Source organism: Anolis carolinensis, chromosome 4 (assembly GCF_035594765.1).
Source record: "Anolis carolinensis isolate JA03-04 chromosome 4, rAnoCar3.1.pri, whole genome shotgun sequence".
Lineage (NCBI taxonomy): Eukaryota > Metazoa > Chordata > Lepidosauria > Squamata > Dactyloidae > Anolis > Anolis carolinensis.
Genome location: NC_085844.1, coordinates 215,391,737 through 215,408,945, shown reverse-complemented (window position 1 = coordinate 215,408,945; position 17,209 = coordinate 215,391,737). Strand labels below are relative to the sequence as shown.

The window sequence follows — 17,209 nt, the reverse complement described above, 5'->3', positions numbered from 1 at the left end:
TGTTGATGTATTCAATTGTTTGCAGTTGTGGTGAGGCACTGAATGTTTGCCTCGATGTTTTTTGTTTTCTGGAAATCACCCTGACTCTCCTTGGGGAGATAGGGTGGAATACAGATAAATTATTATTATTATTATTATTATTATTATTATTATTATTATTATTATTATTATTATTATTATGACACAGCAAACAAGATAGATATGCTGGATTTCGTTTCACAAAATCACAAGTCGAACACTTCCCAAGTGTCTAAGACTGTGTGATGTATTTTCGGATGATGCGCGCAGATCCCAGTAGGGTGGCCTTTTGCAGTTGGCAGATCATAATTTTGTCAATGTCTATTGTTTCCAAATGCCGGCTGAGATCTTTTGGCACGGCACCCATCACCACCGGGACCACCTGTACTGGTTTCTGCCAGAGTTTTTGAAGTTCAATCTTGAGGTCCTGATAGCGGCTGAGTTTTTCCTGTTGTTTTTCATCAATACGACTGTCACCTGGTATGACAACATCAATGATCCAGACCTTTTTCTTTTCCACAACTATGATGTCTGGTGTGTTCTGTTCCAGAACTTTGTCATTCTAGATTCAGAAGTCCCACAGTATCTTTACGTGCTCATTTTCCAATACTTTTGCAGGTTTATGATCCCATCAGTTCTTTACTGCTGGGAGGTGGTACTTGAGGCATAAGTTCCAATAAATCATTTGGGCCACGTATTTGTGCCTTTGTTTGTAGTCTGTCTGTGTGATTTTCTTACAGCAGCTGAGGATATGATCAGTGGTTTTGTCGGTTTCCTTGCACAGTCTGCATTTTGGGTCATCAGATGATTTTTCGATCTTGGCCTTAATTGCATTTGTTCTGATTATTATTATTATTATTATTATTATTATTATTATTATTAATTTGCACTATACAAGTGAAATGTATCATGCAGGCAGTGAACAGTGGTCCAGAATGTAAGGGTCATTAAGGGCCCAATCCAAGACATTTGGTTGCTTGAGACAAGACAACATATTGTGCCTTTCTCCCATAAGGTGCATGGACCCAATAAGGAATCAGAATATCCAAGCGTTGACAATTTGGGTGCCTTTCTCACTCTCAGTCTCCCCTGGTATGAAAAAAATACAACAGTGAAATTATAACTTAGCAACTGGCAGTCCTTTTGTGGTAGAATCCTCTCTGCCGAATGATAGGGCCAGCCCTGTACTCTGATAGCAAAAAGGACAAAGTCCTTTGGCAATGTAATGATTAATTTATTATGGCATGACCTTTTCTAAGTAAGAGTGTAGTCTAACAGATGGATGACAGAAACAGAAAGAGATACAAATAGAATGTACATGTGAATAGAAATAGGGTGTGTAGGGGAGAGTACTTTTCCAAGATAAGTAAAAGAGATGCAAACATTAAAATGGTAAAGATTTCGTATGGCACTCTACCTTTTATTTAAATTATTTTTGTGTTGACTCCCAACTCACAAGGGCTCACAAGGTAGTGAACAAATAAAGCAATATAACAATTTTAAAGATTAAGACATTCTAATACTCTTTAAACATTCCTAAAATAGTGTTACAATCTGTAAAACAGTTTATTTATTGTGTCAGAAGCAAATTGAGGATACGGTTATATAATGTATAAACAAACCACAAACAAAGTTAAAAACTTGGCATTCTACTAAATATCCTTTGACCAGAAGTTGGCCACTTTGAGTGCCTCTGGTGTCGCTGTGAGAAGGTCCTCGATTGTGCATGTGGCAGGGCTAAGAATGCATTGTAATAAGTGGCCTGTGGTTTGCTCTTCTCCACAGTTGCATGTTGTGGATTCCACTTTGTAACCCCATTTCTTAAGGTTTGCTCTGCATCTCGTGGTGCCAGAGCACCATTTGTTCAGCTCCTTCCAAGTCATCCAGTTTTCTGTGTGCCCAGGGGGGAGTTTCTCATCTGGTATCAGCCACTGATTGAGGTTCTAGGTTTTAGCCTGCCACTTTTGGACTTTTGCTTGCTGAGGTGTTTCTGCGAGTATCTCTGTGGATTTTGGGAAGCTGTTCCTTGATTTAAGGCATTGGCATGCTAGCATGCCAACATGTAAAACAGTTTAAACAAAGCAATTTTTAACATTCAATGCCATGCAGAACAGCACTGTTTTGGCTGTCAATTGGAAGCTTAAAAGAGATGGACTCCTTGGGTAGGAAGTTCCACAGTTGGTGTGCTGCTACAGAAAAATCTACTTTTAGCAGCAACAACAAAAGAGGAATAAAATAAATCCAATGTTATATTATTTAAGACCCATTCTTGTAAATTAACAGCAGCCTAATAGACAGAAACAGTTTTCAAAGAAGTAGGCATGCCAATTCTTGCAGCATGAAAAGAAGGAAGGGAGGAAGAGAGGGGGAGAGGAATGCAGCAACACCTTTAAGATTAACTGGTTTTTATTTTTGTGTGAGATTTTGTGGATATAAGCTGAAGATATAAACACACTTCTTAAGTTTATATCGCAAAAGCTCATGCAAAAATTTAAAGAACAGTTTTAAGGATGCAGTTACATTCCTTCTCTCCGCTTCCATCCCTTTCAGACAAAATTGGTTGTTTTCTCCCACTAAAGAGCTTGGAATAGTTGCACTAGGCCTGACTCGATATTCATTGGACAGAAGAGCAACGCCTTTCCAGTTCTGACATCATTTTCTTTTAGGTGAAGGAAATTTCATCTTGAAGCCTCGAAAAGCCTACGCTTCTTCTTCCTTTGAAGGTCTTCTTTGGTCATAGTACTGTAGTAACTTTTCCCAGCAATTTAAAATTCCATGCTAGAAACTTCTAGAGCACTCTGTTTCACTATAGCACTAGAGCAATCTAGCTTCATCAAATTACAAATCCCAGCATTGTGCATAATAGAACCATAGCACTTTAAATGGCATGAATATGCTACAGCTATGTGGTGCAGTGGTTGTCACATTGAATAGAGTCCAGAACTGAGAAAAAATATAGTAGCTAGAAGCCTAACCCAGAGCAAAGAGGAATTCAATGGAAATTCAGGAGTAGAAGGAACCTTAAACACAACAACTAGAATCCTTGCTCAACATTACCACCTGCTATTGTTATAAGGAGCTGCAGTGATGCAATGGGTTAAACTGCTGAATTGTTGAGCTTCCTGACCAAAAGGTCAATGGTTCGAATCCGGGGAGTGGGGTGAGCTCCTGCTGTTAGCCCCAGCTTCTGCCAACCTAGCAGTTCAAAAACATGCATATGTGAGTAGATCAATAGGTACTGCTCTGGTGGGAAGGTAATGACACTCCATACAGTCATGCCGGTCACATGACCTTGCAGGTGTCTATGGACAATGCCGGCTCTTCGGCTTAGAAATGGAGATGTGCACCAACCCCCAGAGTGGGACATGACTAGACTTGATGTCAGGGGAAAACCTTTACCTTTACCTCCATTTTATTATAAAGATTTTGCTATCTAAAGATGCCCATCGCACACACATCCTTGCTTCAGCAGCCCAATACTCTGACTCAACTTTTTATTACAATGACTTCTAAGACATCAACAAATGTTTGGTGTGATCAGTTCTCTGCACATTCTTCATCCTTGGGAGTCTTTAGAATTCTACCTCAAAATTATTGCTACAAAATAGCCTGAAATAATGGAAATATTGATATGTCCTCCTAGACTGACACAAACATTTCCAGCACAGTTCCAGTGGAGCAGCAGAGTCACCCTGTGGCAATGGATAATAATAAAGGATCACTATGCGTGAAAATATCCAGGCAGACAGAACATTTTTATAGCTTGATGTTGTTGTTAGAAACTAAGCAGGGGACAGTGACATTTCAAAATGTATTTAAAAATACATTCTCTTCCTTTACAAGAAATAAGTTGAAGTGATCCTATAGAAAAAGTATCTTCATATGGGAGGAAAGGGAATGAAGAGGTTCCCCTGCTGATTTATTTTCATAGATGAGTGAAAAGCCCATCATGAGATTTCTCAACAACCAGAATAGCTTATAGGTTATTTATTTCATTCTTTTACTACTCCATGAGAGTTACTTATTACACTCTCTAATACTGAACTCAGCACAATATTCTGATAGAACTAAGACTAAAGTGGGGGCTACCAAGGTCTATTTTTGTGAAAGACATCTGCTTGTGATAGTATGTGGTGGCCCCCAACTGTATGCATCAATTGTTTTATGATTAGTCACTGAAACATGGGCTCAGTTTGCAAATCTGATTACTGAAGCATATATTTCTGAAAAAAAATCCACTGAAATGAAAATGCATTTGCAGTATGAACCTGTGAAACAAAATGTAGTTAACAGGGCTAAAGAGTGGAGAAGAAGATAATCCAATGAGGACTTGGCATAGTGGCATGAACTTAGTAAAGTTATATGTTGGACTACAATTTCCAGAACCTTGTAGCCAGCTTGCTTAGCTTTTTATATTCCCAAAAAGTGGCTTTTTCCCATGCTGTGTGTCAGATGTAAAAGAAACCTGGGAAATGTTGTCTACTGGAGCACCATACAGTGTACAGTAGCAGTGTCCAACTGATAGCCCTCCAGATGATAATTGACTATAACTCCCTGGTTGTAGTTAATAGTGAAGAACAAATGGGGGTGGAATCTGCTTCTGGCCCATAGTATAATGGAAGAAATAATAATAATAATAATAATAATAATAATAATAATAATAATAATAATAATAAATACTGTGGGACTTCCGAATCCAGACTGACAAAGTTCTGGAACACAACACACCAGAAATCACAGCTGTGGAAAAGAAAAAGGTTTGGATCATTGATGTCACCATGCCAGGTGACAGTCGCATTGACGAAAAACAACAGGAAAAACTCAGCCGCTATCAGGACCTCAAGATTGAACTTCAAAGACTCTGGCAGAAACCAGTGCAGGTGGTCCCGGTGGTGATGGGCACATTGGGTGCCGTGCCAAAAGATCTCAGCCGCCATTTGGAAACAATAGACATTGACAAAATCACGATCTGCCAACTGCAAAAGGCCACCCTACTGGGATCTGCGCGCATCATCCGAAAATACATCACACAGTCTTAGACACTTGGGAAGTGTTCAACTTGTGATTTTGTGAAACGAAATCCAGCATATCTATCTTGTTTGCTGTGTCATACTTAATAATAATAATAATAATAATAATAATAATAATAATAATTTATCTGTATTCCACCCTATCTCCCCAAGGAGAGTCATAATAAAATAATAATTAATTTATTTAAATACCACCACCATCTCCCAGAGGGACTCGGGGTGGCTCACAAAACACTCAAGGTGTGACACAAAATACAACAAGTGCAAAGCAAAACATAGGCAATAAACAGTCAACACAACATCATAAATTCACAGTACCCCTCTGGTAAAAACAATAAAATACAGCAATTGCTGTAGATAAAACAGCAGTATTCAACCTCAGAATTGTAAAGTGCTAAAAAAGAGTTTAACGATCCTCATATGTAATATATGAGAGTCTAAACGTGATCAAAGGCTTGTTGGAAAAGCCAGGTCTTTAATTGTGTGCGAAAGGTTTGGAGGGTCGGGGCTGGCCAGATCTCCCTCGGGAGGGCATTCCAGAGATGGCATGGTTGGTTGTCTGTGGGGAGGGGGGGTCGGTCCAGAAGGCACTACTTAGTTAAGTAAAGAATTCATAACAAAAGTCATGACTTATAGTGGAGCATAACTTGATTTTAATGGAGGTAAATTTAGATATTTCCCCTTTTCCTTCACAACTATACAATGACAGGCTTGGATAAAGGCATAGAGCCAGGTTAGAATTTGAGAAAGTGTTAATTAGATCCTTACTATATGATATTTAAATTACTATATGAAGTATATCACATGAATACATAAACTGTCTTAATTTGGAGAACCGAGAAATCATGTGGATTGCCAGCAATCCTAATAGATTCAAAGCATGTGTGTGAGCACAGGATCTTCAATTCCATTTGAAATTTATCTAAAACACTGTATTATGTCTCCACCATAAATTTATACCTCTGCCTATTAGTTTGCAGTCACTTTTTCATGTGAGAAAATAGTCATATTTCTTTTAGCTGAATATGTAATGTCACTTAATTACTGAGTTTCTTTGCCTTTATATTTATCAAGTTCTTCAATATATCATGAATAAAGCTGATAAAAAACAACACACAACATCAAGATCTGGATTTGTTGTCACAGTGAAATCTAAAAAGGTTTTATTCTCTATCATAACTACCATATTACCATAAAAATATTTCAGCTATGATATTTTGCCTTTTTGTTATCAAAGGGTTGACTACTACCTTCTCTTTATCACTGATAATCTTCATTAAATCTTCCAAAATACAAAATCTAATAGAAGAGGCTGCATGGGATCTTCTCTGGATGAATATCATGTTTGTGACAGGTGATTTTTGGTATATGGGGAGGGATCAATATTGTCACTGGCTCAGGCTCATCTTCCTAGAGCAATTGCTGTTGTTGTTATTTGCTATTTTATATCCAGCCTTTCACCCAATAATGAAACCCAAGGTGGCTAACAACATACTATGCTTAAAAACAATACAGATTAAAAACTATACAAAAACTTTGACAAAACTATAATGATAAAAGTTGTTTTAAAAGCAGTTAAACAATGTCCAGTTAAAACTTTAAAAACTTTAAAATGTATTAAAACACTATAAAAACCATAAAAGTGCAGCATATCATTAGAAACTCATCCCATTCAATCAACATTAAATCCAGTATTGTAATATCAAAAGTAAATGAGAAAAAGAGTCAATTATTTTTACTGTCACATTTGCAGACTACTATATTCCTGCCCATTAAAACCGGAAAACACATATTTACACACATCATTTAATGACATGTTAATGTGTGCACCAATGATCAACCTATCATTCTGACCAAAAATAACTCAGCATATCCTTGCTGGGAACTATTTAAAGGAAGCTAGCTCCCATACAACATCAGCAAAGACTTGCTTGCAGAGGATGTATGAGGCTCCTTTTCACATTTAGAGTCTGGAAATAACTAGTGACAAGTAACTGGTAATAAATAGTGCATGACCATAGGCTTGCAATTCACTCATTTTGCCAATAATCAAAGTAGAATATTACAGTTGTAACATAAGTAAGGATAACATTGCTCCTTTGTCAAAGCAACTGTAATTCTTTATTTCTATAGTTATGAGGATATGGCCTCAGTAATTATTATAAGATTCAAATGTCAGCTTGTACTGTGTCTCGTGTTGTGTTGCAGATGTTGCAGCAACAATGAAGTTGACAGGCCTGGAATGTGCTTTGGAATGTCAGGAACATGTAGCATTCAGATGGTAACTAGAAGCAATAATTTTAGTAACTTTTGGAGAAGTGTTTAAATAGACTGTTGTTTTTAATGAGATGTTATGGAATTAACTAGCTACTTTTTGCTTTGGAAATAATAACTAATTACTTTTCAAGTAAATCTCTGGTCTACACTAGTTTAACTGGTGTTTCCACAGTTCTAGATTTAGATTTGAAAAAGCTGTTTTCAGATTGTGTAGTACAGTGTTCCCTCACTTATCATTGGGGTTATGTTCCAGGACCACCCGCAATAAGTGAAAATCCGTGAAATAGGGACACTATATTTATTTTAATATTTATACATTATTTTAGTAGTTATATACTATTTTAAGTCTTTATCAACCAATCATGTGTTGACAAATAGCCTCCTTCTCCTCCTGTTGCTGTTTGGGCTCCTTTTCTCTCCCTTCAGCTTCTCCTTCCTCCTTTCCTTAGGCTGTAAATTGTAATTTTTTATTATTTATAATATTCTTTTAGAGTTATTGAAAAACCGCAAAACAGTGTATCCGCAAAAAGTGAACCGCAAAGTAGTGAGGGAACATTGTATTCATACAATTTTATAAAGCTCCAGATAAGTATGATCTCAAATTATAATGTCCCTCTATTTTCACATCAGTTTTCCCCAAAAATTTTCTTATTAAAATTTTCTTATTTTCTTATTAGATATACATTAAAAGAGGAAAAAGATGAATACCTATGTAACCTCTAAGTACCCTGTTTCCCCTAAAATAAGACATCCCCAAAAAATAAGACCTAGTAGAGGTTTTGCTGAATTGCTAAATATAAGGCCTCCCCCGAAAGTAAGACCTAGCAAAGTTTTTGTTTGGAAGCATGCCCGGCGCCCACCAAACAAAACACCATAGCATCCAGGATTGGTAAATGTACATACCAGTTGTATATGGAAATAATGGTAGTAACAAGAAATTCTTGACAGAAGTCACAGTTTGTCTGTTTTGGTTATGTTGGTTTGTGATGACAGCTACTGAATAAATGTTCATTTTTTTGTTCAACAATAAATGTGAATTCTTTTTCATGGAAAAATAAGACATCCCCTGAAAATAAGACCTAGCGCATCTTTGGGAGTAAAAAATAATATAAGAGACTGTCTTATTTTCGGGGAAACACGGTAGTAGTCGGGGCCCAAACCATGTAGAATTTTAAAGGAGAAAACCAACACTTTGAATTTAGCCGAAAAACAGACCGGTAGTTTTTGGAGCTGTTTCAAATGGGGAGTCAAAGGAGCCCTGTGACCAGTCCCAGTTAACAGCCTGGACACAATATTCTGGACCTGGTGACATTTCTGAACAGTTTCTAAAAGCAGACCAACATAGAGCTCATTTCCATAGTCCAAATGGAATGGAATGAAGACAGGTATCACCATAGCCAGTTCTGACTTTGCAAGGAAAATAGGGAGTTGGAGCACTAGTTTCAACTATGTAAATGAAGTCTTGGATAATTAATTAATCAATGAATTTATTATCTCAACTGTCTCCTGATATGGGGCTAATTTTAAGGACTACAGGCAGTTCTGAGTTATAAAGATCTGACTTACATATGACTCCTAGGATCTCTTCACATGATGAAACAATTGCAGAAGCGTGGAGGAAAGCCATGTGGCGATGCTTCCCCACATGTGATGGAGAAGCGTCAGATGCCGTGAGGCGGAGCACAGCGTGCCGGGATTACCCCAATGCCCCCCGATACTCCACAGAGGCTGGTGAATCAGAATGCTAGATCTCATCAATATGATGAGGTCTCTGGTTACAAACGGGGGTGAGACACCAGGAGGTGAGAGAAATTTACCCCTCGGAAGGGAAATTCATTCCTGAAATAGTAATCACTTGGATCTTATCGCATACCAAAGATTTGCGAGCCTCTGTGGCAAATTGTTGGGGCAATCCTGGCTACCTGCATGCTAGACCCGTTGTTCCTAATAAACACAGAAAGTTCATGTGTTGCTGGCGCAATGTTGTAGGACACTTCTGCTTCAGTTGAGTCTAAGAGCCCCATTGAAAGTGAGCCTACATTGTCTGATGGGCGGTGTGGGGCCCCATGGCCCAACTGGGGCAGAAGTGTCATACGACACTGAAATTTATTCGTATAATAAGGTCCTCTATCACCAAGTCTTGTTTTCACGACAACCCAAAATTTTCAAACTCCAGTTGTCACAGGGACGGAAACTGAGGTAAAATCTTCTGAACAGGGCACAGACAGCAAAGCAAATCTTACAGAGGTTTTAGCCTTCTCTATGCTATCTAAAACTACAAAAATAATTTTGAGTAGAGTTACACTTTACAAAATGTACCTGTCTTGACTTACATACAAACAAACTTTAAAAACAAACCTACAGAACCAATCTTGTTCATAACCTGGGAGCTGCCTGTAATCTGTTAGAGATTGTTCTCCATTTTTCTAGTGCACACAGAACATTTTAGTTTCAGAGTCAACTAACAAAGAGGATAAATCAAGGAAGCAGGTTTTCTGTCCTGGCTATGAAACTGCCTAGATCACATTGAGAAACCAAGTTGATTATATTGTCTAATTGAATTGGGTTGTAAAATTAGCTAGACTAGAGATGAGGCATTTGGCAATCCAATCAATGGGAATTAGCCTGAATCACAATCCTTATATTTACTAGGAAATAATCTTATTTGCAATCCTCTTGCCCCACACTGTGGGATTTCTTTTTAAAACAACAAAAATGTTTGAGTTATCCAATTGTAATCGTAATGATACATTTAATGAAGAATTCATCTTGATAATGAGCCAACAAAAAAAGTCCTATTCCATAAAATATGAACATGAGACCACTAGAAATTGGGATAAAAGCTACCAAGGGTAGATAAATTCACCTCAAGTATAATTGTTATACCCTAAATTATCAGGATGACGTGTTATGTTGCAAACAAGAAGCTTCCTGTAATACTAATGCACAGCAGAGTGGCCTTGTGCCCAAATATTTACTGAGGGCTGTCTTCTATTGAAATATATCTTTCACATGAAGGGCTACCAACCCCATATCCATTTTAAAGAGGAAAAGCTAACTGAAAGGGATGCAGAGTCACTGAAGCTGCACACTTCGGACCTGGCAGAGCAGCCTTTTCTATATGTTCATCTACATATAAGTATAAAGACAAACACTTGCAAATTCTATTCTAATTTGTGTCCTCTTTTGCAGGTGTGGCTTCTCTTGTTGGTTAGTGCTCAAATGGTTTAGTGTCAATTGAACTGCAGATTAGATAGGCTGGAAATGCTTAACCTTCATCACAGCCACATGCTTCATTTTTGGCCAATTTCCACCAACTGAGATTCAAGAATGGAAATAAGACCAATGCGAAGGACATGCCAGTTCTTTCAAAAAAAAATGTACATCACTCCAAATCTTGGGTTTGATATTGTCTGACGTCATTTGTAATCTGTTAGCACATCATTCAAAATCTGTCACGCTCAAAGTTGCCTAACATCCTCATCAGACAGGGAGGCTTCCCGTGTTGTGCTGTCACAGGGCCTCCCCACAATGGCAATGCTTTCCTTATGTGATGGGAAAAGCATGGCCGAGAGCCAGCAGCACACGGGGCTACAGATTTGCTGTCTCTTTCCATGCAAATGCCTGGCATTTGATGAGGTCCTAAGGACATTGGCAGTGGATTGCAAAGGGCATGAGTTGTTGTAAGTGCTATTGTTATTGTTGGCCTGATGTTTTATTAAATAACTTATTTTGTTCCTGTAAGTTTTTAAAATCCTCTTTATGACTTCCTTGTTTAATGTAGGTATGTTAGTTTCAGAATGTTTTAATTGACATTATGCCACAGATAAATAAATACTCCAGGATTTGGAAATGTAACTTTTTGGACTACATCTCCCAGCATGCAGAGGCTGCCTAGGGAATCCTGTGTGTTGTATTCTGAAAAGATATCTTTTCCACATTCTAACACAGTGCGTGTCTTACAGTGTAAGCCCTTTTGGAAGGTTGCAATCTTGAAAGATAGCTAAGGAATGCATTAAATAAATAAATTCAGAGAATAGTGTGTGCCTAGAAGTGGAAGAATATAGCTTCACCAAGGAAGAAAGATTGATTGAAGAAATTATGTGAAAAGGTTGAAATGGACAAACATACTATGTTAATTATGGAGAAATCTTTATACAATTTTAAGAAAGATTGGGATTCATTTTTCAATTTCTTGAAACATAAATAGAGAAATGTATCTACTTTTCAATTGAATAGTATGGTTAGAAAATACACGGAACTGTATTTGCACTACACATATGAACGGTTTTGCTAAATGAGGCAGCAACATTCAACTGTTATGGGAAAGGAAATCAGTCGTATAACCCCATCAGATGATTAGTTTGTATTGTGTCATGTTGTGTGCAGGATTTCTTTTTTTACTTTGGGTGTGTGTATGGAAATGGAGCTATATATTTTAACGATTTTTTTTTTAAAAAAACTATTGTATATACTCGAGTATAAGCCGACCTGAATATAAGCCGAGGCACCTAATTTTACCACAAAAACTGGGAAAACTTATTGACTTAAGACAAGGGTAGGAAATGCAGCAGCTACAGGCCAATTTCAAAAATAAAAATAGATAGTAATAAAATTGCATTATTTGTGGCATCAGTAGGTTAAATGTTTTTGAATATTTATATAAAACTGTAATTTAAGATAATAATATGACTTTAATAAGATAAGACTGTCCAACTCTGAATACCTATATACTCAAGTATAAGCCGACCCGAATAGAAGCTGGTCAGGACCCTCACTCGAGTATAAGCTATGGGGAGCTTTTTCAGCCCTAAAAAAGGGCTGAAAAACTAGGCTTATACTCGAGTATATACAGTAAATACAAACAGATACTAGAAAAGGCAGCATAAAATGCATTCCCACTAATATCCTATCCAAGAGTAGTACTGATGAAAGTGTATTTAGCTGCAGAGAGATGAAGACTGGGCAAAGCATTCTGAATCACAACACCTTTCAGAAAATGAAGTATCCTTTCTGATTGCAGTAAAGTCCTAAAACATGCTGGCAGGGCTGGCCGGAGATAATTTTGATTGTGAAGCGGGGGTGCTGAAAAGCGCCCCCGCCACCGGCCCTGCCTCCCGTGCCCTGGCCCCGCCCAGCGTGTCCTGGCCCCGCCTCCCACGCTGCGTGGGAGGCGGGGCCAGGGCGAATAGTACGAATAGTGCGAATAGTGCGCAATCGCGGCCTGGAGGGACCTCCGCTGCAGTCTGGCCAGCTAGAAAAGGCCAGACGGGCGAGCGGGAGTAGCGTGGGAGGCGGGGCCAACTCTGGCGCTGCCCCCCCCCGCCCAGCGTGCCCTGGCCCCGCCTCCCACGCAGCGTGGGAGGCGGGGCCAGGGCATGCTGGGTGGGGGGGGCAGAGTTGGCCCCGCCTCCCGCACTACTCCCGCTCGCCCGTCTGGCCTTTTCTAGCTGGCCAGACTGCAACAGAGGTCCCTGCAGGCCGCGATTGCGGCCTGGAGGGACCTCCGCTGCAGTCTGGCCAGCTAGAAAAGGCCAGACGGGCCAGGGCGCACTGGCCGGGAGGCGGGGCACCGTCAGGGCGGTGCCCCGCCTCCCGCCCAGCCTGACGGCGCCCCCCCAGACCTGCGCCCGAGGCGGCGGCATCAGGTGGCCTCTATAGTGGGGCCGGCCCTGCATGCTGGGCACTATTGATAGAGAAAGAAGTACAAGCAAATCAATATTAGAAGAATTCCTCTTATCCGGAGCACTGCCACAGAGCCCCTGCTGGGGACATAGCCAAATACAAGCATTTTTAATGTTCCCAGCTAACAATGGCTCTAACTACAGGAAGTCCCTGAGTTACAAATATCCAACTTACAAACAACTCATAGTTAAGAACAAAGGAGAGACAACAGGGAGCGAGAGAAGCCTACTCCTCGGAAGGAAAATTCACTCCTGGAAGAGTTATCATGAGGGAAAAGGTGTCTCAACTGAAGCTTTATCATTGTTTCCAGATTTTTCAAAATCCAATGCTCACAGGAAAATAAACCACAGGTATCTAACTGTTAATTACACTGAAGATCTGACAATTTCAATGAAGCCTATCAAGGACAATAAATTCAAGAATCTGGCCAACAAATTCACTAAATTTTGTAACTTGGTACTCAGAAGTTCATAATTCTGGGATATAATACACTATAATTTCAATCAGTTGTGAATTTTGATACAGATGGCCAAGATGGACTCTATTTTTTTATTTAGAATATTTCTACTCCATTCTTTAGCCACAAAGTGGCTTACAAAATGTTAATTTGCCCTCAGTCTTATAATCTAAAGATGTGCTAATCTTCTTGTTATAATGTTGTGCCATTTAAACATTACTGTAGCTGCCTCCGCATTTGCAGACTTTGCAAACTTAGCACTCACTAAAATCCAGTACCAATCATAGCCCCTCCCCGCCCCCCCCGAGTCCCAATTATGTTGAATGGGGAAACTGGCTCCATTATAGTGGCAGTATGGACTCATCCACCTGCATGTTCATATTTTTAGACTTTGGTTTTCCAATTCCTTCTGTATGCAAAGGCAATGTGTTTCTGTATGACACTTTTGTGTGAAGGAGGGCAATTACCATAGGCTGGCATACTAAGATGTGGACTCCTGCACTCATGGCAATCACAAACTGTGCACTAAAAGAGTCCTCATTTGCAGGCTTCAATGGGAGCACAGATGCTCCATGACCTGTACTCACTCTGAAGCAAGCAGATAACCGGTCCGGTGCACATACAATCACCTTGAGCACATTAACTCATATTACATCATGCCAGAATGATTGTGTGAATTGGCCCCGACAGCACTTACTGATGTGAGCCTGGGGCAGAAAGCATCGCATGGGAAGAGAGGAAATTAATGCAAGCACACTTTCTTGTGTTACTTTAAATGGGGGAACAGCCATCTGGTGGCAGTTGGGACAGAGTTGGCCCCTGAAGCAATTTTATCTGCCCTCAAATATTAATCAAGACATGATAAAAGAAAATGTTGCCTGCAGTTTTACTAATAAGGGGGAGGAGGTAATGTTTTCAAAAACTGTAAGTGATAAGAGGCATCCCACACTTTCAATGTTACACATCTCTTTGGTTTTTGTGTGCAGTCTTCCAGCAAGACATGAGAGCATTTTTTCCATAACTGTGAAGATTTTACTGCTAGATAGTACCAGTTTTATTACAGAGCCTGACAATGTATAATGGAATCAAGCTGTATTGTAAAAATATACATCGGGTGCCAGTTCCCTGGAACAGGAGAATAAAACAGCCTCTGAGAATAGAGATATTGGTCATCCCTGCTTAGATATTGCTTGCAAATGTTATTCACACTCCAGAACTGGAGTGTTGAAAAATCTTTCATTGCAATCCATTTCCCAACACCAAGAACTGCATGTGTTTTGAAACAGACACCCAAGTCAGTCTTGCCTCTGGTGATTCACAGCTGACACAGTCAGTATTTATCTCAATTAGGTTAACCCTAAGGCCTATGTAAGTGATAAACTGACACTTATCACTGCATGCATGTACTGCCAGCTTGAAACATGAGGAAATATATTTTTTAAAATCACTGCAATTTTCCCTAGGGATTTCTAATTTAAGTGTAGTTTAGGAGTCTTTCTACCAGGTTTTGTGGTAACTGCAGCCAGCCTGTGTGTGATGACCCATGGGCCTTGTATTCCTGCTCAGGACACTGTAATTCCTGATGAAGATGAAAACTTGGGTTTTTTACCTTCCCAGTCTGAACTGGATTCCTCTCAGCCAGATCTTTCCCAGGCAGATCTGGGAACCTTGCACCTGCAAGAAAGTTGTCTCCCAGAAGTATGTCAAACAAGCCCAGAGCCTACTTCTCCCGTATTCTTGCGCCGGGAGTTTTGTAAACAACAGAGAAGTTTGGATTCAGCTTCGCGCAGGAGTGCGAGGATTGCAGCTAAGAATGTGGCCAATTAAGACTGCTTCTCGTGAGAATCTTTGGGGAGTCTCACATCTGGTCTCAGAGTTAGCTTTCGGTTCTGATTCCCAGAGAACTGCTTCGGCGGGAAGCTAGACTCTATTTAGGTGTTTTACCCGCGTAGTAACTTCGCGGAGTCAATTCGTCAGCCTACGGAGCGAGTTGTGTCTGGACAGCGCGCTCCGGTTCAAGCCTCGCTCCTGCTCAAGCCTTGCCTTGCTATCCAGCCTTCGCCTTGCTTCCCAGCCTTTGTTTATCTACGGACTTTGCCTTGTTTCCCAGGATCAATCCTTGCCTTGTTCCACGGATTTATCAAGTTATTCCACGGACCTTGTTCTTGTTCTTAGTTACCTTGTTCCACGTTCAAGCCTTGTTCCAAGTATCAAGTTATTTCCTAGCCTCGCTCAAGTTTCATGGACTAAAGGACCTTGTCATCTCCCCTCACTTTGCTTGGCAAAGTGAGTGTTTCGGTTATTGGATTACAACTTTGGACCTTAATATTTCTTATTGGACATTGCTTTTCTGGACTAATTCTGACCTTTCCTGAAAGGTCTAATTCTGGACTATTTTCTACACTTGTTTTTATTAACTTTATATATTCCTACAATAAAGATATTAGATAGATTCTGGCCTCTGTGTATGGTTATTGGTGCTCTGCAGCCTGGGTCGTGACAGTTTGACTCCGCCACCCTAAGCACCAATTAACCTCGGCCAGAATGTCTACCGGAGTCGTACCTGGGCCGAGCGGCCAGCCGATTACCTACACCATCGACAAGGAAGAGGTGGACCGAATCCGTGATAAGCTCAATGCACAGGATGGAGAAATAAGGGGTTTGAAGGAACGCGGAGTTCGTCTTCCGGCCATGGCGTTGCCAACCAAGTTTACTGGAGAAGCTTCTAAGGTTCATGTCTTCCGTCGCCAATGTCAAGCTTATCTGGAGGCCCGTGCTGCCGAGTTTCCCCAAGAAGACATCAAAGTGGCATGGGTTTACAGTCTTCTAGACGGGCCAGCGGCCAGCTGGGCGACGGCACTGTTCGACCAAGCCTCTCCACACCTAAGATCAGCGCAACACTTCTTGGACCACCTCAAGGAGACTTGGGGAATCGAGGACAATTTGGAGGCAGCCGGTCACAAACTCCGTCGCCTTTTCCAAGGAGACAGACCTATGTCTCAGTATATAGCCGAGTTCCGAGTGCTGGCCCACAACACCGGCTGGAACGATGTAGCCCTCAGGGGACAATTCCGGGAGGGTCTCAACATTGAAATGCTGGAAGAAATCTCCAAGGTGGATCCTCCCCAGACCCTCGAGGCACTCATTGATCAATGTTTACGGGCTGAAGTCATGATTGCCAACAGGAAACAGTGGGTTCGAGGCCAGGGCAGTAGAGCCGGGGCAAAACCCCCCGCTCCCGCCAGCGTTCAGCCACGTCCGGTGTGGAGACCCCCACCGCCAACCCCATACCCCAGAGGAGGCGAGGAGGTGCCGATGCAGTTGGGCAATGTGCGTCCCAGACTAGATGCCGCCGAGAAGGCCCGTCGTCAACGCTTAAACCTCTGCTGGTACTGCGGGAACGGGGGCCACTTCGCCAGAGAGTGCCCAGCCAAAGGGAAGCCTGCCGCCCGTCTTGCGGCGGCGTCCTCCACGGAGACGAAGGCGTCTGAGCCGACTGGCACACAGCCGGCGGGGGAAGCCAACGACCGGGTGTAGAGAGGCTCGCCAACCCGGTCAAAAAATCCATCCAAGAGCCGCCAACCGGGGTCCTGTTCCTTCTCGTGGTCACATTATGGTCAGCAAAAAGGGGACCCGTCATGATCCACGCCATGATAGACTCTGGAGCTACCAACAATTTCATCGATAGAGAGTATGCCGACTCTCTGGGATTACAATATCATGATTTCAAGAATGCCCGTGT

At 40.9% G+C, this 17,209-nt stretch overlaps 2 long non-coding RNA genes across 2 annotated transcripts in view; one reads left to right on the top strand and one right to left on the bottom strand.

Annotated features, from left to right (window-relative positions):
- LOC134298447 (uncharacterized) overlaps positions 1–17,209 on the top strand; it is a 374,816-nt gene that overhangs the window by 24,715 nt on the left and 332,892 nt on the right. The gene's annotated exons all lie outside the window — the stretch shown is intronic.
- Positions 1–17,209, bottom strand: part of LOC134298448 (uncharacterized) — a 127,269-nt gene that overhangs the window by 77,112 nt on the left and 32,948 nt on the right. The gene's annotated exons all lie outside the window — the stretch shown is intronic.